The sequence below is a fragment of the Papio anubis genome, chromosome 9 (genome assembly GCF_008728515.1).
Source record: "Papio anubis isolate 15944 chromosome 9, Panubis1.0, whole genome shotgun sequence".
Classification (NCBI taxonomy): Eukaryota; Metazoa; Chordata; class Mammalia; order Primates; family Cercopithecidae; genus Papio; species Papio anubis.
Window position 1 is genome coordinate 62046062 of NC_044984.1, and position 24160 is coordinate 62070221.

General features: G+C 38.9%; 1 long non-coding RNA gene across 4 annotated transcripts in view; it reads left to right on the forward strand.

Moving 5' to 3' along the window:
- LOC110740706 overlaps positions 1-24160 on the forward strand; it is a 39784-nt gene that overhangs the window by 13223 nt on the left and 2401 nt on the right. For 2 of the 4 annotated variants that reach the window (XR_002515688.2, XR_002515687.2), the window contains one exon: positions 14971-21203. This is a non-coding gene — a long non-coding RNA (uncharacterized LOC110740706). Of the gene's footprint in view, positions 1-14970; positions 21204-24160 lie in introns of those variants that run through there. The other 2 variants (XR_002515689.2, XR_002515690.2) reach the window with 2 other exon arrangements.

The window sequence follows — 24160 nt, forward strand, 5'->3', positions numbered from 1 at the left end:
CTATGTTCATGAGATATATTGCTCTGTGGTTTTACTTCTTTTCATGTCTTTGTTTGGTATTTAGGGTATTTAGCTCACCACATAGAATGAGTGGCTAGTTATTTCCTTGTCTTCAAATTTTTGGAAGTGTTTATACAGAATTGGTATTATTTCCTTCCCTAAATGTTTGATATAATTCTCCACTGAAGCTGAGTCTGTAGTTTCCTTTGTAGGAAGGTTTCTATCTACAAATCCAATTTCTTTCACAGATATTGGGTTGTTCACATTATCTTTTTCTTGTTAAATGAGATTTGGTGGTTTGTGTCCTTTGAAAAATTAAAGGTTCTCAACATCATTGATCAGCAGAGAAATGCAAATCAAAACTACAATGAGATATCATCTCATTTCAATTAAATTTGCTTATATCCAAAAGACAGGCAATAACAAATGCTCTTGAAGATGTAGAGAAAAGGGAGCCCTTCTACACTCTTGGTGGGGATGTAAATTAGTACATCCACTATGAAAAACAGTTTGGAGGTTCCCCAAAAAGCTAAAAACAGAGCTACTATATGATCCAGCAATCCTACTGCTGGGTATATACCCCAAAGAAAGGAAATCAGTATATCAAAGAGATATCTGCACTCCCATGTGTGTTGCAGCCCTGTTCACAGTAGCCAAGATTTTGAAGCAATGACCATCATCAGATGAATGGATATAGAAAATGTGGTACATATACACAATGGAATACTATTCAGTCATAAAAAACAATGAGATACTGTCATTTGCAACAATGGATGAAACTGGAGATCATTATGTTAAGCAAAATAATCAGGCACAGAAAGACAAACATCACACTTATCTGTGAGATCTAAATATTAAAACGATTGAACTCATAAACATAGAGTAGAAGGATGGTTCCCAGAGGCTACGAAGGGTAGCGGGGTGCTGTGGCGGAGGTGGGCATGGTTAATGGGTACAGAAAAATAGAAAGAATGAGTAAGACCTACTGTTTGAAAGCAGAACAGTGTGACTGTAGTCAATAACAACTTAATTGTACATTTTAAAATAACTAAAAGAGTATAATTCGATTGGTTGTAAATCAAAGGATAAATGCTTTAAGGGATCGATTCCCCATTCTCCATATATGATTATCACACATTGCATGCCTGCATGAAAACATCTCATATACTCCATAAATATATACACTTACTATATACCCCAAATTTAAAAAAATTATTTCATCAAAGTTGTCAATAACTTTGGCATTTGAACTTCTAATAATGTGAAAATTTAAAAATAATGATTTTGGCATAAAGTTGTTCACAATATACTTATTATCCTATTAATATCTATAGCATCTGTAGTGATGCCACCTTTTTTATTCCTGACATTAGTAATTTCTGTTTTCCATTTTTTTCCTTATCAGTCTGACTAGACACCTATTATTTTTATTGACCTTCTCTAATATTCAGCTTTTGGCTTCATTAAGCTTTGTTGTTTTTGTAGACTTCTATTTCACTGAATTCCACTCTGATCTTTATTATTTCCTTTCTTCTGCTTACTTTGCATTTTATTTTTTCTTCTTTTTCTGGCTTAAGGGGAAGCTGAGATCATGGATTTGAGAAATTTCTTCTCCATTACTGGAGGTATTTAACATTATAGATATAATACTAGTACTATAAATTTTAGTCCTATAAATATAATACTAGTACTATAAATTTTAGTACTATAAGTTTTCCCCTAAAGTACTTCTTTAGTGGCATCCACAAATTTCAATACGTTCTTTTTTAAATTTTCAATTAGTTCAACATACTTTCTAATATCCCTTTTGATTTCTTCTTTTATCAATGGGGGTGTTTAGAAGTGTATTATTTCGTTGGCAAATATTTGGGAATTTGCCACAAAACTTTTTGTTGTTGATTCCCAATTTAATTCCATTATAGTTAGAAGAAATATTCAGTTGGGCTTGAATTCATTCATACATATATTGAGACATGTTTATGGTCCACAATATGGACTATCTTTTTAATGTTCCATGTACATTTGAAAAAAAAATGTGTTATACAGCTGTTGTTTGGTGAGGTGTTCTATGCCAATTTGTCATGTTGGTGGGTAGTTTGATTCAAATCTTCTATATCTTTACTGCTATTGTTCTATTATTACTGAGGGTTATTGATATCTTTTCTATAGTTGTAGAGTCATCTATTTCTCTTTGCAGTTAAATGAATTTTTGCTTCCTATATTTTAAATTGCTGTTATTAGGTACATAAGCATTTAGGATTGTTATGTACTCTCAATGAATTCACCCCTTATTCATTATGAAACGACCTTCTTTGTCCCCAGTGACATTAATATTGTTTGCTCTGCTATCTTCTTGCTCTGACATTAATATAGCCAGCTTCCTTTTGATTAGTCTTAGCATGCGAACATGTCTGTTCAGGTTACCGTAACAAAACGGCACAGACTAGGTAACTTAAACAACAGAAATTTATCTTCCCACAGTTCTGAAGACTGAGGTCCAAGATCAAGGTGCCAGCAGAATTGGTGTCTGGTGAGGTCTCTCTTCTTGACTTGCAAGTGGCTACCTTCTTGCAGTGTCCTCACACAGCCTTCTCTTTGTGTGCAAGCAGAGAGCAGGGTGGGGAGAGAGAGAAAGAGCAAGCTCTGGTGTCTCCTCCTTTTCTTATAAAGATACCGGTTCTGTTGGATTAGAGTCCCACCGTTCTAGCCTCATTCAACTTTAATCACTTCCTTAATGCCCTTATCTCAAAATACAGTCAAATTGGGGGTTAAGATTTCATCATATGAATTTTGGAGAGACACAATTCAGTCCATAGCAGCATGGTTTATCTTTTCCATCTTTTTACATATAGCTCATTTTCTTTTAGTATGTGAAGTGTTTTTCTTATAGGAAGAGTAGAGTTGAATTTTGCATTTTTACCCAATCTTGACAATCTCAGTTGGGGGGTCAAAATAATAACAACATTTAACGTGATTATTGATATGCTAAGGTTTAAATGTATCACCTTGCTATCTGCTTTTTATTTATTCCATGTATTATTTGTTCTCTTTTTGTACTTTTTCTGCCTTCTTTCAGATTATTTTTATTAATTCATTTAATCTTCTCTGTTGGTTTATTAACTACAACTTTGATGGATACACACACACACACACACACACACACACACACTCATTATTTTGACCCCCCCAGTTGAGATAGTCAGGGTTGCATAAAAAAGCAAAATTCAACTCTGTTCTTCCTATAAAAGAAAAATACTTCCCATGCTAAAAAAAAAAGTGTTAAATGCAAAAGGTTGGAAAAGATATACATACCATGCTGCTATGGACTGAATTGTGTCTCTCCAAAATTCATATGGCAAAAGCTTAACCCCCAATTTGACTGTATTTTGAGATAAGGGGATACATTAAAATACATTTAATCTCAAACATGTTTTTCATTTCTAGAAGTTTGATGTGTATATTTTTAATATCTTTTAGTGTCTCTACTTAACTGTTTGAACATATATAGCTGTAATAGCTGTTTTAATATCCTTGTTTGTTAATTTTAACACCTGCCTCAGGTTTGGTTTGGTTTCAGTTGATTGTTTTCCCTTCATTATGGTCATGTTTTCCTGCTTCTTTGCCTTCCTGGTCATTTTTTATTGTATGCCAGACATGGTGTATTTTTTTCCTATTGGGTGTTGAATTTTTTTATTTCTATAAATATTCTTGAGCAGTTTGTTTTTGGGGATCAAACCTTTACGATTGGTTAAGCAGGACCAGAGAATTGTTTAGATTAGGGCTGATTATACCCCACTACTGAGGCAAGATTTCTTTGAGTACTCTGCCAAGTGATTCATGAATTAGGAGATCTTCTAGTCTGGCTGATGAAAGTAAGCCCTTTTCCAGTCATGTGTAAGAACTTGATACCGTTCCCCTTAATCATTTGGGACGGTTCTTTTCCTGATCGTTTCCTCATATGCATGTGATAATCAGTAGTCTAATGAATACTTGAGAGGATCCCTTTACCGAACTTGCCATCATATTTTCTGTAGAGGATATCTTGCATTCACTAACTGAAAGCTTTATTCTTGATTTGGACTTGGCAGTCCCGTTTACTACCTGTCCTGTGTATGGAACATCACTGCCAACTTTAGAGGGGGATGGGACTGGGAGGGCAGTTCCTGCAAAAACCTCAAATGACTAATTAGAAATGTCAGTGGCATTTTCTCCCTCAGAAATATCGCTGTTCAGGATTGTGAATTTTCTTTTTCTCATATTGATTTGATTATCTTTCTTTCAAATAATTTTTCTAGAAGGAATATTTTGCTTGTATATTTGGAATCGTTTTTAAATAATCAGAACACAACTTCGCTCCTCAATTATCATCATTCACATTACTCATTCCATTTCTCTAGCTGGCAGCCTATGGGCTACTGGAAGGCCTGGCCAGGGGTGTGGTCATCGGGACTTCCCAAAGCTTGAACTTTAGTGGGCAGTCAGGCCCCAGGACCAAGCACATCTCCTTCCTCTGTGGCTTGACTGTGTGCCTCTCCTCTCGAGCTGCAGCTGTACCATGGGTCTCCCTTCCACTCCAGATCAAAAGGAAGAGCCCGACTACAGTCCCTTGGAATATGATTTGCTTGTATTCAATGTTCTTTCTTGTGTCTCAACTCATATCCATATTTTCTTCTCAGAATTCCGTAGATTTAGCCCTTTGGGGTTTTTTACTTTTTTCTTCTTATTTTTTATACTGCCTGTTCCTACTTTATGCTGTGTTTTACCCATATTTGTGTCATTTTAGTCAGTTCCATAAGACTGTGTTTGAACTCCCCAACTCCCACTTGCTTTTGTTTTGGGTGATGACTATGCTGTCCGCCTCTGCCACTTGTTTCAGGCCCTGCTACTTTTCCCCTCCAGTGTTCCTTCTTTTGTGTCTGCCATCTATTATTACTGAATATGTTATTGTTGTTTTTGTCTTCTTATTTTGTTTTCTCCTCTTCTTCCTTCAGTGGATGTCTTGAGTTGTTCTCGCTTCTTATGTTCCATGCTTGCTGACATCGGGCAAAACTAAGAATCTGCGACAAGACAAGCTGGTCTTTCCTCTATCAAAGCTGCCTTCTTCTGGCAGCTGCCCTTCATTCTCGATTACTTTATCTACTCTTTTTTGCCTTTTTCACATCCAACCTGTAATCTATATTTTCCTTTCTTCAGCTATATCTCAAACTGTTAGAATAGAGCCTGACATATAGTATACATTCAGTAAATATCTGTTGAATAAAAGAAAGCAATAAATGAATGAATGGTTGTTTGGTAATTATCGCCTCAGTTGTTGATTCTTTGCTTTTTAGTTCCTGGAAGCTGGTCTGCCTGGGTCATCATTGTGTGTTGTGCATATTTTTATGTAGTTTGCATTACCTCATGCCCCACAAAGCCCACACATTTCTTACTATACAGGAAGTGCTGTTGCATCCTGGGCTTCTATATGCATAATGATTTTCCTTGCCATGTGTGTTGATGTGTTTTTAAAGTGTTTGGGAATTGGAGGCTTTTGTGCATATAAAGGAACCATGTGTAGGTATTTGAATATTAAAATAACATTTAATTAACTTAAGTTGCAAACTTGAAACTATAATATTCTTAGGACGTTAAGTTCACTTTGTGATTTTGATTTTACTTATAAACTAAGTAATTTTTACATAATTTGAAATCATCCTTCCACTTATTTGATTAATTCAATTTTAGCAGATTAAAATCTTCTATAGTCATAGTAATAAGCCATCAATTAAGTTCCCCTGAATTTTAAAAAACACTTCTTATTATATCAAGCAACTGAGTTGCCTCATAAGGCCAACTTAAGCCTCAAAAAGCAAAAGCAAAGAAATTGTAAATCTAACAATTCACCCTTAAAACCATAACGAGTCAAAATATTCAAATACTACCTATAAACATTATCAAATTATCAACTCTGTGACTTAAGATAATGAGAATAAAATTGATTATAAATTTCACATAGAAATTATGAAGATCAATTTGTCAGATTCCCTAATGTTAGGTTTTATTAAACATTACTAACACTTTAAACACAAAAATTATAACTTCTGTTTCTAAACCTATTAAACAGTATTAATGCTTTGGGTGGGTCCGATTTACTTCATGATCTTTATATTCAATTTTAAGCATTCCTATAATTGTAAAATCATTTTCCTTTGAAGGGGAGCAGTTTTACCATCTCAGCTGGGCTGAGGTTAAGCGGTTGAAAGACCTGGGGCTGTGATATAATTACTTATTTAGCAGATGTTTAAGATAAACATGGTTCATAGGCTACAAACTTCTAGAATGATTCTGCCCAAGCCACAGACAGACACACTGAGTCTTTTTCTTTATGCTGTGTCCATGAGGGGCCAAGATCCTGTCTTTTTGTTGGGATTGATTTGGCAGACAATGTCTCCTGGCCATTTTAACCCCACATTATACTTTTTCCCAAATATTTTATAACACCTTAAAACATTAATTATCTTTTCTGGGTAGAGAATTGTGTACCCTATTTAAGTTGCCACAAATTGCCTTTATCATTTGGTTAGATTCTTCATTTCTTTCACACTTTTTCAGCTTGACTTTAAATCTTATGTACAAATCCAAAATTTGAACATTAACTGGGAGTTTTATGACATTAAAGAATTAGTGTTCACCATTCTTTTAGGTGTGAACATGGTATCATGGGTATTTTTAAGAGCCTTTATCTTTTAGAGATATATTCAGAAATATTTACTGATGAAACTACAAATAAAACACAAGTCAATAAATCATATTAGACCCAAAGTATTCCATTCATGCAAATCCTTGGGATCACAGTCATTTAGAAAAGGTCAAATCCAGAGACCAGAGCAGGGTCCTTCCCTAATCAGCTTTATCTTTCATGCTTTTCTTAATCAAATGAAAAGAATCTAATTCAAGTTAAAGTAGCAAAATCTCCCCTCTGCCCTCTCCTCTCTCTCATTTCCCCTGTCCCCTCACTTTTGATTCTTTTTGCCTAGGTCTGGGCCTAATGTTTAGTCTTGTTCCACATGGTAGCAAGAAGGCTTCAGGTAGCTCCAGGGTTGTATGGTACTGACAGCTAGCAATCTCAAAAGGTCAGCGTCTATGACAATTATCTGTTTGAATATCTTTTATTCAACAGACATCTATGACATCTACTCAACGATCAGCATCTATGATAATTACTCCAGAGAGCACTGATTGTCCATGCTTGGGTCATGTGTATTCCTCTGGACCAATCACTGTGACTCAGGAAATGGGGTATTCTGATTGGACACCCTGGATCACAGGGTAGTGGGAGAGGCAGGGCCCTTTGATCCATAGACTCAAGAGAATCACTTGGAGTTGGGGAGAGGCAGTTTTCTGCAGTAAGGAACACCAGACAAACAAAAAAGTGGCAGATGCCCATTACAGAACAAAATATATTCAGACAATTTTATGAGATTCATGTATATCAAGTCTTTGGCTGTTCCTGCTGCCAGCTATAATCCTTGTCTGTCCCAAATGGAAAGGCACTTGGCAGCTGATTAACTGAATCCCTTCTTCCTTGGCATAGCACTATTTCATTTTTATATTGCTCAGTTCCAAATCTGTCTTTTACTTTTCCTGGAACTGCTAATACATTGCAGTCTTTATCCAAGTCACACAAGGTCTTCTATATTTGTTTTTAATTTGGAATCATCATCAAGTTTTTCCAGAATTCTATCTTCTTTCCTATAGATATATATTCTTCAGGATAACGCCTGTTTCCCAGCTAAGCCAACTTCCTGGGGATTTGAATTACTGAAAAGATGTCCCTTTAGGCTCATCCCAATTCATGTAATAAATTGAGTCCCAGTGCATAATCTCACAGTCAGCTGCTTTTAAAATGAATTCTAAACTCAATTGAGTTTCCATTCAAGAGGCATTTCCTATTCCTACTTTTATCTTCCCCTGTCAGAAAATGCAGAGCTGCTTCTAGTTTCCTGTCCTCCTGGGATGCTGCTGCTGCTGATGATGACAATTATAATAAGAAAGTAGTTAGTATTTACTAAGTAAATTAGTGCTGGCATTGTGCTAAGTATTTAGTGCAATATCTCTTTTAATCCTGACAATGTGCCATGAGGCAGATGTCAAACCCCAAGTTTACATAGAGGGAAATAGGCTCAAAGTGCGGACTTACTCCAGGTCACATAGCCAGTAGGTGGACTATCTGAGATTTGAAACTAGGTCAATCCAATCCCAAATGCCATGCTCTTTATCCCTGTGGTTAAACACATGAAACTATCGCCTTACCCTTTTCTTTCTTTCTTTCTTTCTTTTTTTTTTTTTTGAGACGGAGTCTTGCTCTGTCGCCCAGGCTGGAGTGCAGTGGCCGGATCTCAGCTCACTGCAATCTCCGCCTCCCGGCTTCCCGCCATTCTCCTGCCTCAGCCTCCCGAGTAGCTGGGACTACAGGCGCCCGCCACCTCGCCCGGCTAGTTTTTTGTATTTTTTAGTAGAGACGGGGTTTCACCGTGTTAGCCAGGATGGTCTCGATCTCCTGACCTTGTGATCCGCCCGTCTCGGCCTCCCAAAGTGCTGGGATTACAGGCTTGAGCTACCGCGCCCGGCCTCTTTCCCTTTTCTTATTCCTCCTCCCCCATCTTACTGGTTTTGCTTTCCTTTCCAACCCGCTCCAATTCTTTTATCTTTCTTCCTTCCTCTCTTGCACAAAGGTTTAATTTGCCTTCCCCATAATAGGCGCTTAATAGAAAGTTGTTGAAATAGTTGTGTTGCCAATTTATCGAACAGTCTAAATTCATGTTTCCATATTGATGATCATTAGATCCCTTCAACCACCTCTGTAAGGAAAGCTAGGTGTTATTCCTATTTCATGCATCAGAAAATTAAACATAGACAATGAAAGAATAACAGACATGTATTCTTCGTTTTTTTGGAATGAGGGGTTAAAACCATTGAACATGTCATGCCCTAATAGACTCTTGAAAACCTGAAAAAGCAAGTGATTGACCTGCTTCATTTAGAATAAATGCCCAGGTTCTTTCCATGGTCTGATCCTCTTCCTTTTTGTCCTTTTTATATTCTCAGCCTCCGTGCCCCAGGGTGTTTCTCACATAGGTAAGCTTTTACCCCATGATTCTGCTCTACACCTATTGTCTCCAACTGGAGCTCTCTCCCTCGGAAATCAACAAGGCACTCTCTCTCTCTCTCTCTCTCTCTCACCTCTTTCTGGTCTTTGCTCAGATGTCTTCTTACTGAAGCCTTCCTTGGCTACCATATTTAAGGCTTCCTTGGCTACCATAACTAGGCTACCCAGTTCCTATAGGATTCCCTTTCCCCTTTCCTGTTTTACTTTTCTCCATAGAACTTTCCACTTGTTAAATTAATGTCATTATTTAAAATTTTCTGAATTTAAAGAATGTTTGCTCCATTAGCACAGGAATTTTGCCTGTTTTCTTTACTAGTACACAGTAGGTACTCAATAAATATTCATGGAATGGATGAATGAATAAATGCAGATTTTCATTCATTCATTTATTCAAGAGACATTGACCACACAGGAGCTACCTGTCCTCCTGCCCACTTTGTTTGAACACTTCAAGGAGGAAGGCTGATAAAAGTCCAATGCCAAATATGAAAATAAATATTGCAATCAGGTGTTGAGTAATAATAAATAGTGTAAAATTGCTATGCCATTGGAAAAGCCCAGTTTATGACAAGGAAAGATCTGTAAGCCAGGGTCAGCCAGGGAAAGATAAGAAAGGAATTCTAGCGACAGAATCCTTCCCCTCTGTCCCAGCCCAAGATGCTGCCTCCTGTTTTCTGAGCAATAAGAAGGCAGGTCTATTCCTGTTATCTTGGGTCTCAGCAGGGCAGCCTTGTTCTTTAACAAGACAATATTTCAATTTATGTGCAACTGACTTGCATATTTTAAAGTAAATTCTGTTAATATGCAAGGGCTAATATTGTAATAGAATCATTTCTACTGCCTGCCAGTGTTTTATGTCTAAGGTGGCAGCTCAGTGCAGGAAGAAATTTAGGTAGCCAAGGGAGTAACCCTGCTTTCCTTTCATGCTCAACAGTGTGCCACCTGACATGGAATGCCTTTCAGTTCATTTGTTTGTAATTTAAACCAACTCCTGGCTCAGCATTGGCTCATGCCTGTAATCTCAGCACTTTGGGAGGCCGAGGTGGGAAGATCATTTGAGCCCAGCAGTTCGACACTTGCCTGGACAATATAGGGAGACCTTGTCTCTACAAAAATAAAAATAAATAAATAAAATAAAATTAGCCAGATGTGATGGTGCATGCCTGTGATCTCAGCTACTTGGGAAGCTGAGATGGGAGGATCACTTGAGCCCAAGAGATAAGAGGCTGCAGTGAGCCATGACTGTGTCATTGCACTCCAGCCTGGGCAACAGACTAAGACCCTGTCTTAAGAAAGATATAGTAAAATAAACAAACAAATTTTTGACTGGGAAATGCCTGTTAAAATCTCAGAAAGACTCCCAAATAAAGGAAAGGACTATCACCATCAACCTCAAATTAGAAATTAAATCATTTATCAATGTCTTGAAAAATCATACTGAATCTCTACAAGTCTTGGCTTTGCCTTAATAATAGTCAATACACGGCCCAACAATGGCACCAAGATTAAAGGAGGAGGTGTCTGGAAACACATGAACTTGACTTTCTACAATCAAATTCCTGTGAGGGAGACTCTGGACATGAACAACGTTTTAAACCAAAGATCTGTGATGCTCAAGGCTCGGCCAGGCATTGGCAGTGTATTCAATGTATCAACATTTTCAAAAAATATTCTTTTATTTCCAATGACCTGTTTTATATTAATTTTATTGTGATGTAGAAAAATAACCAGTGTGTCCTTCAACTTACTTGTCAAATACCTACTCTTTTAAATATTTTCTCAGGAGAAAAGTCATTTTAATTTTAACTTAAAAAAAATACCACAACTTTTCAGGTAAATTGCCAAACAGATGTTTAGGGCTTAGAGTCTCAGGGTGGCCTTTGTGTTGTGGTTTCAAACATACCCATCATCTAGATCAAGGGTCAGGAAATTACATCTCTGTGTCACAAACCCGACTGCCATGTGTTTTTATAAATAAAGTTTAGGACAACCACAGTCATTCATTGCATATTATCCACTGTCCACTGTCTACATACATTGTGTACTGTCTCTGGGTGCCTTCCCTGCTATGGCAGAGTTGAGTAGTTGAGATAGAGAGAGCATAGCCCACAAAGCTTAAGATATTTGCTATCTAGCCTTCGACAAAGAAGTTTGCCAACTCCTAATCTAATAGAGGCAAATTTCTGTATAAAGTCTGTACTTATGTTTACCCATAAATGCACCCATTATTTTAGAATAACATGGATCATAGTGCACATAATAAACTGTTCCAAAATGACAATATGGTTTGGTGACCATATATTATTCTGTCACCATTTCCCTCATTATGTTAACATCTATTAGATGAAAATGCTATTCTGTAAAGTAGGATTATGAAACAGTATACGCAGCACAGTGTGAGAGTCAGTGGCAAGACATTGCACACAATGAAACCCAGTGAAATGTGAAGAGGCTAATACGGTGCAGGAAGGCTCCTTAAGTGCATATATTTCACAGCTGTGGTGCTGAGAGACAGCTTGCTTGGAATGCTATGGGTAGACAAAGCCAAACAAAAATGAGAGCAGGAGGAAATTTTTCTGGTGAAAACTATTTTTCCTTACAAATTTGAAATATTTTCCCTTTTATGTTATATTCTTTTCTCCCCTTTTGAAATAACACGGCTGCATCCTCTGCCAAATGTATTCCTTCTGACCCCTACCCCACTTTTGGTTTCTTCAATAAATAAAAATTAATTCCTTCACCTCGTTCACATAGACAGTTTCACAAGCTTATAGTGCATGTTGAAAGAAGTATTGGATTGATTTTTTTTCAGTAGGTGAAAATAGTAAAATTGTTAAACTGCATTAAAATATTTTCCATATAGGCTGGGCGCGGTGGCTCAAGCCTGTAATCCCAGCACTTTGGGAGGCCGAGACGGGAGGATCACGAGGTCAGGAGATCGAGACCATCCTGGCTAACATGGTGAAACCCCGTCTCTACTAAAAAATACAAAAAACTAGCCGGGCGAGGTGGCGGGCGCCTGTAGTCCCAGCTACTCGGGAGGCTGAGGCAGGAGAATGGCGGGAAGCCGGGAGGCGGAGATTGCAGTGAGCTGAGATCCGGCCACTGCACTCCAGCCTGGGTGACAGAGCGAGACTCCGTCTCAAAAAAAAAAAAAAAAAAAATTTCCATATAATTGAAGATGAAGGCATCAATGAGCAAAGCACTTTTAAGGCAATACTAAGGTTCTCAGCCTTTGAACTGTATTGTGTTTCTTCTCCCCATCATGGGGGATGAGATCCATTCTTGGCTGTTTAGTGTTCTGTAATGAAAGGAAAAGTCACTCCCACATTTTTTGGAGATGGAGAAGGGGTTGTTAGTCACCAGGACTATCAAACAACAGTAGTCATTGCTGTTGCCTGGGCTTTTGAGAGGACCAAAGGAGACCAAACTGAAAGGTTCTGTAAAGTCCGTCTACGTGAAAGATACTGCCGTTATCATCTGCTTTAGTCATGAAAACCTCCTAAGAACCTCTACAGAGGTTTGAGATGGGGAAGGAAGGAAGTGAAAGTAAAATCAAGCATTTCGGTGACTATTTAAAGCTACCCTAGGAACAAGCCTTGCAGGGTAAAGAGTTGAAATTGAATGAGGCTTTCAGTTTTCTGTGGGTTTCACTGAGTCACAAGGGCTACCTTTCTGTCTCTCCCCATGTAGCAGTAGTTACAGCTCTGGTTGGCATGAGATAAAATCCTGCTGTGCACACAGAAACCAACTTCTTAGGCATTAGTCAGAGTCTCTCTGAAGTAAAAGTGCCTGAGCCACTTCCGCTTTTTAATTTTTGATATTCATGATGTGTTAGAAAGTGAAGAAATGCCAAGACAGGCTTACAAACATTGTGGTATACTTTTTAATGTTTATGTTTAAGAAATGAGTGATCTTAACACATTCATTTAAGTAAGTGCAATGTAATTATTTTGCTTTTCAAAAGATTTACAACATAAATAAGCATGTCTACAGGGTATACTATAGGGAGTGGGACCCACGTTTAAGGTTGTGTGAGGGACAACTCCCTCCAGTTAGACGAGTGAATGTTACTGCACATATAATCTCACTTGGGGATGATGTCAAATGTCCATGTCTTTGGCGCTGTCTAAACTAGCAGACTGGGCTAAAAAGCTCCCTTGCCCTCCTTCTCCCAGTTCCCCACCCCCTACTGCGACCACTGAGACCAGACCGTAAGTACACAGTTATGCCTGTGTGGGGAAGTGGGGAGGAGAAACATAAGGGATGATGGAGAGGTCCATTTTGTACTCCTTACACAAATATTTTTCAAGTGCATCCTATGTGCAGAGGTAAGAAGATAGTACCATAGTTAAACTCCGATTTAGAGTTTAAATCCTGGCAGTGTTATTCCCTACTTGAGTTATACAACTTCTCTAAGCCTCAGTTTTCTCAACAGTTCGCTCATTTGTGAGGCGTTTCATTGGTTGTTATGAGGATGGATGACTTACTCATATAAAGTTATCCAGACAGCACCGCCTTGCACAGTGAGCAAGCAGTATAAAAGTTCTCGACCTCAGGGAGCTTAACTTCCAGCTCCCTCACTGCATTTTGCTCTCAGCTCTCCCCTCTGCAAGCTGGTCTACCTGCAACAACTGCCTTGCAATATCAAAAGATATTTGATAAAACGGGTCAATGTAGCTCCACTGACGACGACAAAATAAAAATCAGCTGTATTAAGGAAATTATTTTAAAAAGTCATTAATCTGCCATTCGACAAGCAACAATGTGTGTTAGACACTGTTTACAGGATGCTGACATTGTAGTGAACAAACCAGGTGTGGTTCTGCACTCATGGGTAGGAAAGATATTGGATAATACTTTGTTCTGCATAATATAAACATTTTGTTGCAGTATGAAGTGCATACAGAAAGCGCACAAATAAGTGCACAGCTCAACTCATTTTCACACAACAAATGCACACATATAATTAGCACCCAGTCCAATGATCGGAATCTTACCAGCACCCCAGATGCCTTCTTGTGCCTCCTTCCACTCACAGTTACTTCCAAGGGTGAATACTATACTGATTTCTATTAGGTTTGTCCAAAAATAATTGCAGTATTTACCATTAAAGTAATGTGCAGTTTTCTTTCATACATTACTTTAATGACAAAATCCACAATTATTTTTGCACCAACCTAATAAAAGTCAGTATAGTATTCACTGCCAGGATTCAAACTCTAAAGTAATGGCAAAAACCGTAATTACTTTTGCACCAAAATAACACAACCACAGATTACTTTTGCCTGTTGTAAAACTTTATTAAAAAGGAATCGTGACACACTCTTTTGCAATGGGCTTTTTTTTCACTCAACATTATGTTCGTGAGTCATCCTTTTTTTGCATGTAGCTATAGTTCATTTATTCTCATTCTTGCATATTGTTCTCCTGTATTGTATGAATTTACCATGATTTTTGTATGCATTCTATTGTTGATGGACATTTGGGTTGTGCCCAGTTTGGGAATATTACAAATACTGCTTATGTTAATATTAATGCTGTTAACATTCTTGTTCATGCCCTTTGTTAGATATACATATGTATTTTTGTTGGGCATATTTTTAGGAGTGCGATTGCTGAGTATAAGGTATGGGTATGTTCGGTTTTAGTAGACACTGTCAAACAGCTTTCCAAAGTAGTTGTAACAATTTATACTCTGGTCAGCAGAATAAGAGAGCTCTGGTTGCTTTATATTGTCTGTCTTTTTCATGTTAGTCATTTTGGAGGGTATGTTGTAGTTTTTGCATTATGATTAAAAACATTTTCTTTTTTTGTTTCAGAGACTTGCTCTGTTTTCCAGGCTGGAATGCAGTGGTGTGATCATAGCTCACAGCAGCCTCGAGCTCCTGGGTTCAAGCAATACTGCCACCTCAGCCTCCTGGGTTACTGGGGCTGCAGTCCTCCCAGCTCAACCTCTCGTGAGTCACTGGATTTTTGCATTTTAATTTTAATCTGTGCTTTCCTAATGACTAATGAAGTTGAGTGCCTTTTCATATGTTCATTTTCTGTTTGAACATCTTCTCTCATAGAGTATCTATTCTGACTTTTGCCCATTTTTCTATTGAGTTATTTTCCTATATCTCATTGATTTGAAGGAGTGCTTTAAATATTCCAGATAATAGTCCTTTGTCAAATATATGTATTGAAAATCTCTCTCTTAGTGTATGGCTTTTTACTCTCTTAATGGTTTTGAAGAACTGAAGCTCTTAATTTTAATGCAGTCAAATTGATCAATATTTTTCCCCTTCACAGTTATTGCTTTTTGTGTCTTAAGAAATCTTTGCCTGAGACACTTCTTGTGGAGACAGCTAGTGCAACACTGAGAAATTGTTGTATACTATGTTGCCTAGAGTAATAAACAGTACAGTCAGGATAGCTAAAGGTGACCCCAAGAAACCAAAAGGCAAGATGTCTGTTCATGCCTTCTTTATGAAGACAATGCTGGGAGGAAAATGCAAAGAATAATCCAGAGGCCCCTGTAAACTGCAGTTTCCAAGAAGTGGAAATACAGAGAGAGGTGGAATACAATGTGTGGTGAAAGAGAAATACACATTTGATGAAATGGTGTGGTATACTATGAACAGGAAATAAAGGATTGTAGGCCAACTAAGGGAGGCAAGAAGAAAGATAACACTCCACTCTTATGCCCCACTTTCCTCTTCTACTTAGATCTCTGCCCAATAGTATATTCACAAATGTAGGCATTTCTACTGGAGTTGTGGCCAAAAACCTGGATGACATGTTATGTATGTAGAATTCCTAAAATGCCCCCCAAAAGATATTTCCCCCTAATCCCTGGAACCTGGGAATATGAGGGGACATCACTCACTAGTGTGGTTGTCATATTTCATGGCAGGGTTAGGTAATCTCCTCAAGACAGGAGATTATCTTGGAGGACCTAATTTAATCACATGAGACCTTTTAAGCAGAGAGCTTTCCCCAGCTGGTGGCGGAAGGAGAAGTCGGAGAGATTTGAAGAGTAAAGGGGTTATGGCTTGAAGTTGCAGGAGGCCCACCTGAGAAGGAATTCAGGAAACCTTAAAAGAGCTGAGAGAGGCCCTGGCCAACAGGCATCAAGGAAAGAGGATCCTCAGTCCTACAACCACAAGGGACTGAATTCTTCCAGCAACCTGTATGGACCTGGAGGTGATGTCTACTTAGAGCCTCCAGGTGAGGACCCAGTTTGGCTGATGATTTGGTTCCCGCCTTGTGATTCCCTGAGAGGAGAACCAGGTGACATCGTGCTGGACTTTGTTAAAAGCTGTTAAGTGTGTGGTAATTTGTTATACAGTGACAGAAAAATGAAACATGCAGGACAATTTTAGTGATGGTGAAAAGCTACCTTATAACAAAGTTGAAGGAGATATATGGGAAGTAGGTGGCCAATGATAATCTAAAGCAAAGGGATGGTGATAGAGTTTGGCTATTTGTCCTCACCCAAATCTCATGTGGAATTGTAATCCCCAGTGCTGGAGGAGAGGCATGGTGGGAGGTGTTTGGATCATGGGGACGAATGCCTCATCAATGGCTTGGGCCATCCCCTTGGTGGTGAGCTCTCGCTCTGAGTTCACACAAAATCTGGTTGCTCAAAAGTGTGCAACAGTTTCCCCACAATCCATGCTCTCTTTCTTGCTCCCATTCTGCCATGTGAAGTGTCTGCTTCTCTTTTGCCTTTCACCATGACTGGAAGCTTCCTGAGGACCCCCCAGAAGCAGATGACACTATGCTTCCTTTATAGCCTGCAGAATGGTGAGCTAATTAAACCTCTTCTTATAATTACTCAGTCTCAGGTATGTCTTTATAGCAGTGTGAGAACTGCCTGATACAGGTGGAATAAAGAGATCATCTAGCACACACCAGAAGAAAAGGTGGAAGATAAGGTGAGGAGCATGAGAAAGGGAGAAAGAGGATTTGAAAGAGAATAATGGGGAAAACTGCATGTCTGTCTCCATGTGCGTGTATACAGGACAACTGCAGTAACTGACCACCTCCTATTTGAGAGTCTGTTGTTCTCATTGGGTTTCATTCCACAGTTGAAATATAATCACACTGTAGTTTGTGAAGCACTCCATGAAATGCGAGTGGTTTCCATGTTGTGTTCATGGGTGTCACAAGCACCCAGAAATTCAATCGAAGTTGTCCATATTTCTAAACATTTTTAAAATGAAAAGAAACTCTTTTGTTATTCTCACTCCATGAACTTAGAGATCTGTGAGAGAAGGCAATTAAAAATGTTCCTGGAATTTAAAAAAAAAAACTTATTTGTAAGGTAGTGTTATTGATTAGAAGTCTTGAGTTATCAACTGTACATCAGCTGTCATTTGTAAAAAGAACAAAACAAACTAGATGACTTTTTATGGTCTGTGCTTGGTGGTGTAATGCTGTAGAAGGTGGCACTTTTTGGAGGGGGCTGTAGCTTACAGATGAATCTAAACCTCTTTACACTTCTTCAGGCTGTCTTATTTTTCTAGATAGTGACATAGCATTCTGCTGACATTCTTAGCTATGGAAAAGGGGCGTTGGCTGTCATGGGAAGTGTTCTGATTATTTTTAATTAAATCTAGTAGTTCGAAAACAAACTGTAGAGGTCTTTGTTGTCAGAAAACTGAATAGGTACAGCTTCAAGGAAGGTGCATAAGCCTTCTGACCTTAGGCACACACTTTGCAACATTCTGTTATTTTTTGGCATGATTAGAAGGCTAAGACTCCCTTTCCTATTAATGTTTTTATTGAGGCACAGCATAGCACAGAAGAATGCATAGAGAAGGCATAGAGCACTGTGAGTTTCCACAAAATGAACACACCTGGGTGACAACCACCCAGGATGACAAGCCCCCATGCACGCCCCTCACAGCTCCTGCTGCCCCTTCTCCTCAGAGGCAACCTACACCCTATGCTTAATACATAGATTTGAGTTCTCTCAGAATGTTGAAATGCTTTTGAAGCAAAGTAGAGTATGCTGTTTTTAAAACTGGGAGAAAAAAAAGAAATTGCACTCCAAGATTATGAAGATCTTTTCCTGTTTTCTTTAGGAGTTTTATTGTTTTATCTTTTGCATTTAGGTCATGATCCATCTTGATTTAATTTTCGGTGTGGCAGTGAGGCCAGGTTACTGTCTATCCTTGGCCCAATGGAGAACCTGGTGTCTTCACTGGGATCCCTTCCTTGGCAGGTCCTGAGTTCCTATTTTCATGTCCTGAGACTGCCAGAAACTCTGATGATTTTCAGAGTCTTTCCACTTCTGTTTTTCAACTTCTACTCCTCATATACCCTCAATTCAACACATGCTTTGAAGGGAAGGCCAGCTGTGTGTTTGAAACCCTTCAGGTCTCTTTTAGAAGTTCTCTGGCTTCTCTGTCCTCAGATTCTCAGCTCTGCCATCAGCTCACCTCTCTGCTCTCTCAAGCTCCTCCAGTTCTCTTAGCCTCGACAGCCCGCCACTGCCTTCAAACAGGTGATTTCTGCATTGAATTTGGCCTTTCTTGTTTTGCTGTAGTTCCAGGTGATGTGGATCTAACAGTGCACAGTGACTCCATATCACCTGGAACAATGGAAACATTTTAAATTACAATTATGTAAAGTAATAAAGGAAAAAAACCCATAGTGCCGTTATAAGAGGGAATATTAGGATCTTTGACTCAAGTTCACTGTCTTCTGTAGAAACACTGTAGTTTATCAATATCATACCTGAGCCTTCAGCACATAGACACAGAATTAGTGAAAGAAGTCAGCAGCTAAACATCTAATTCTACTTCCCCCATCGGCCCTTCATTTGTAACAATTTAACCTCTCTAGGCACCAGTTTCCCTGGTTCTGGCATTTATTCTTCATCTTAGTGGCAAGATCCTGTCTTAAGTGCTTTAAACCCTTGGAACAAAAGGCAACCTTTGACTAACTTGGCCAATTTAAAAAGAGGTACCAAAGAGATTTCCTTCACTCATTTAAAGTGGTGTGTAGGGGCTGGGGAAGGGGTAGAAGTGGGGGAAAAAAAGAAAAAAAATGGCGTATGCATGCTTGAAAAATCAAGACAATCGCTTTTTGTTTGTTTGTTTGTTTTGTTTTAAAGATGAGGAGGCAGAAGAAATTCCCACAGGGCCACATACTACCAAAAGCTACTGAGACATAATCCCTTGAGGAAGGATATCTAAGGCAAATGTCACTTTGCTTTCATGCCATTTCTTCTATGGTTCCTTCCACATCTGCTCCAGCAGCCTGGGGTGAATACAGATTTATAAGAAGTCATTTCTACAAAATAAAATAAAAAACCACAAGTTAATGCTACCATAAGATTCAGGCTGAGCTTAACTTGATAATATTTAGTGTCCTAGGAAGGCATAGAGTTCAGCATTACTTTTTTTTTCTCTCATGGTTGAATTTGCAACTGATGATGCCAAGTGATTGAGAAAGGAGTATTTTCAAAGAGAGCCAAGGGAAGGGCAGGCGTGGAGGCAGGCTGGACAGTCATCTCTATCCTTAGATAAGGACAGGGATGGGCGGTGCTTCCTGCCAGCTGTCTTCAAGCTGATGGAATTCTGTAATAGAGTAGGGGAGCAGGGACCTTAGAAAATCTGAGTGATCACCCCTTTGGGAGAAAAAAAAAAGCATAAATAATTAATTAAAATTCCCTTTTAAAGTAGGGTCAGAAGAATATGAATGCTGTCTACACGGGAGTCAACACCCAGCGATAACCTCAGTTAATAGAGGATGTGATGGCTCAGAAGATAAACAAAATAGAGTGTAGGAGAATTCTAAGAAAAACAAATGAAGGGAAATAGGGAGGGGATAAAGCAAAGGATGAGTTGGGAGGAAGCGGCTACTTGGGGACAAGCCAGGGAAAAATGTGGAAAAAAAAAAGGAGCTTAGAAAAAGCTAAACACATGTAATTGCTGGGGTGGGGGTGGGGCCATGGCATTCACTGGAAAAGCATCTTCTGCAAAGGCTTGGATCTTGACTTCTTCTTTTAATGTTTGGGATATTTCTCTTGGGATTTTGGCTCAAGGAAAATAGCAGAAACAGCCACGTGCCGAACAGAGAAAGGCCTCAAATAGGAGTAGAAAACCTACCAGAGACAGTCTCTCAAGAGAGTTCTGTCTTTCTCTTTCCATCCTTTTGAGTTCTCATCCTCTCCCTCAATTTTTGCCATGCTTTTTCCATTCTTTTATGAAGCTTTCCCATCTTGTCCCTTCTGATACTTCTTACTCCCATCCAATTGCCATGAAGACTAGCCATAGAAAGTAGAATTGTAGTAATAAAAACAAAGGTGATAATATATATTATTAGATATTACATGTATTATGATATATGATTTATTGTATAATATATACCATTATTCTATATATATTAATGCACAGTATATTAATATTAGTTTAACAGTTGAGTAGAAGCATATACCATTCTTGAGAGTCTTCTCTGTTTTATTGTAAGATGTGAATGATCCTTGAATTTGAGTTTTAACTTAGCACTTGAAGGTTCACGGTGTTTTTAAAGGCATTCGAACTCTTGCTGGAGATCAGAATACCCATTCCCAAAACTGTACAATTTCTGTTATTACTTTGAAATACATATTTTCTATATTATAGCTCTATGAAACTGTCGAGCAAGTTGTAATCATAAATATAATGATGCTTTGTACTTTGAATTTCTCAAGCATTCTTGCAAGCCAGGCAAGCAATATCCACCAGTGAAAAACTGAAATATAGAAGTTAAGAGCTTGAGCCAGTGCCTTAGAGCAAGTCAGAAAAAAAGCTGGAATTTAAGGGAAATATCTTACACTGGACATTGGACTTCTTGTCCTGGGAAGGATTATAAAATGAGAAAAATTATAAATTAGAATTTAGGAAATATTTTAATCAAGCTCATATAGTTACCAATTAAAAGCTAACATATCATAAGTAATGCCATTTAAGAGTAGTACTAATAAAGAATGTTTTTGTTTTTGTTTTTGATGGAGTCTCACTCTTGTTGCCCAGTTTGGAGTGCAATGGCATGATCTCAGCTCACTGCAACCTCCGTCTCCTAGGTTCAAGCAATTGTCCTGCCTCAGCCTCCCGAGTAGCTGGGATTACAGGCACCCACCACCACGCCTGGCTAATTTTTGTATTTTTAGTAAAGATGGAGTTTCACCACGTTGACCAGGCTGGTCTTGAACCCCTGACCTCAGGTGGTTGTCTTGCCTTGGCTTCCCAAAGTGCTGAGATTACAAGCGTGAGCCACCGTGCCCAGCCTAAGCTGCTATTAAAGATAAAGCAGTGTACTTTATATTTTAAAAGACTTTGTGCAATGGTCAAAGAGAAAATTCAGAGTCCTGGATCTTGTAACATAATAGGGCCAGTGTGGGCTGGAGATTGCTAGGCTGACATTGTACTTATTCAGTCCAGAAACTGCTGGAGAAGTGAGTTCTGTCGCTGTTGCTGGAGGGAGGGTAGTTGGTTAGGTGAGAAGGAATTAGGAATCAGAACCTGGAATTTGGTCTGGTGTTTGCTGTGAAGTTGTGTCACGCCCACAGATGTGAAAACAACCCATAAATGCAAACTGTCAATGCCCATCTGTGTACCTTCCGCCTTTCACTAGTGAATTGCTGGACTGCAGACCTCATGTTCTGTGCCTCTTTGTAACCCACAACTCTTAGCACCAGGCTGTGTTGAGCATGTGGAATGAAAATTTGATTTGAGGTCAGATGACTTGCATTTAGGTCCCATGCTGGCTGAGTGGCCTTCAATGAGACTTGATCTCTTTGGACCCAACTTCACCTTGCATACAAGAGGGGTAACATGAATATCTCATAGAATTGTTGCTTCAGTACATGAGATACTGGATCTGGCAGAAGAGCTTTGTAAACTATAAAGTACAATAGAAATATTAGTTACTGTTAAATAAATAGAGGATTATCTGCGTCACTCAATAACCATACACTGATGCCTTCTGGTCCTACCTGTCCTTTACTTCTAGCACCAACCTCTGGAGAGACCTCTTCAAGAAGCTACAAAATGTATCCTGCCCTCAGGGCCAGCTTCATGGGCATATAACCTGTGCAGTCTCATAGGTTCCCATGTCCAGAGGCCCAGTGCTTAGTTTAATGCTCTAGCTGTCCTCTTAATGTTCTTAATAATTTTTGAACAAGGGGTTTGTGTTTTCATTTTCCACTGGGCCTTACAGATTAGGGAACCAGTGGTGCCTGCCATTTCCTTCTAACTTAGAATAAAATCCCTGATTTTAAATTCCTTGAAATTTGCTTCATTCCTAATCTTTTGCTTTGAGGATCTCTATAGAGCAAATAGTTATAAATTAATCTTTCTGGTTAAAATACTTTATATATATATAAACTATTTTAAAGTATATAATAGTTTCTAGGTAAAGCAGAATGCAAAATAGTGACTTGGTGATTGAGATTACTACTATTTTCCTTCTAAATGATCTTGATTCTGAATTTCTGAAGGAATTATATCTTTATATTGGTAACACAAGTGCCAAGCACATCGTGAATAGTCAAGAGAAGACAGTGGAATGAGTGAACTACATCATGCACATGACATCAATCTATTGTGAGAGACATTCTCTTTGGATGATAGAAGCAATCTTATAGGGTGATGGTTTTATTTCATTTATTGGTTTTATTTCATTTATTGTGGCTTAAACTAAGGGTATTTGACTTTCAAAACACCAGTTGGTGCAGCTTTCTTCAAATTCTTTTACAGCATCCCATTGAAACCTTAAGCTGTCTAGGAAAACAAATATACTTTATGTTTTGTTTCCAATCATAATATAGACAAACCTGATATTCTTGTTAAGGGAAGTCAGGTTGTTTGACTTTGTTGGGTGTATCGTTTGGCAATAAAATGGTACTCAAATACTTTTAAAGTACACATAATTTGTTTTCAATTGTAAGTAAAGTTGTCTCACCTCAGATGGGCTTCAGCTATACCTTTGTAAGTGGTGGACATTTCTGCAGGGGAAGGTCAGTAGTGGCAATTTGGAATAGAGAGTTTGTGTTAGTTATCTACAGTTGCACGAAAACTTGCCAAAAATGTGTCAGTCTGGTATTTGTCTTTCACACTGTTTCTGAGGGTCAGGAATCTGGGAGCAGCTTAACTAACTTGTTCTGGCTCAGGGTCTTCCATGAAGTGGCAGTCGAACTGTTAGATGGTCCACTGGGCTGCCCAACTGTCCATGAGACTGGCCACTGGCTCCCACCAGAGCAAGTGATCCAAGAGAAAGCAAGACAAGGCCAAATGACCTCCATAATCTTGCCTCCAGAGTGGTATCTACCACTCCTCCTGCACTCTACTGGTTACACACCAACCCTGATACAGTGTGGGAGGGAACCATATTAGAGTGTAAGTATTAGAAGTCAGAAATTGCTGGAGACTATTTTAGAGGCTGGCTACCACAGGGTAGGTGGGTACTAGCATATTCCTGAGTTCCGCTGAATCCTCTGCAAAAGAGGGGCAATTTCCAAAGTTTGTCTTCTTAGAAGCCCACACAGCAATTTGAAGGCATGGAAGATCATACTCTGGTCAATTTCCTAACCCGGTCAATGTATCTGTAGTAGATACTGAATTAGGGGTGACAAGCTTGAAAGAACAAGCATCTACATAAATGAGACCATGTGAAGTGACCCTACTTACTACACTCTTATTGCCACGTTAAGTGGCACCAGATTGAGGGTGCAGGTTGTCTTAGAGAAAGATAAGCAGAAAACAGTATGGTGTGATAGAGCACCAAGCAGTGGGGAGTGCATTCCAGACTCTATACTGTGAATTTAGGGCTTCATGCCAGTTTGCAAAGTTTCCTGAAGGTAGAGGGGAAGGCTTGGTGGAGAACTGAATAAAGAGATGACAGGGAGAGGTGAAAGGGCCTGAGGGGAGGGTGGAAGCCCTGAGCAATGCAGGGAAGGGCAAGAGGCTGGTTCAGCAGCCTCACAGGCTAGGGTAAGGCTGGCTTCTACTTTCAGAGAAAGGCATAAAGGCTCCC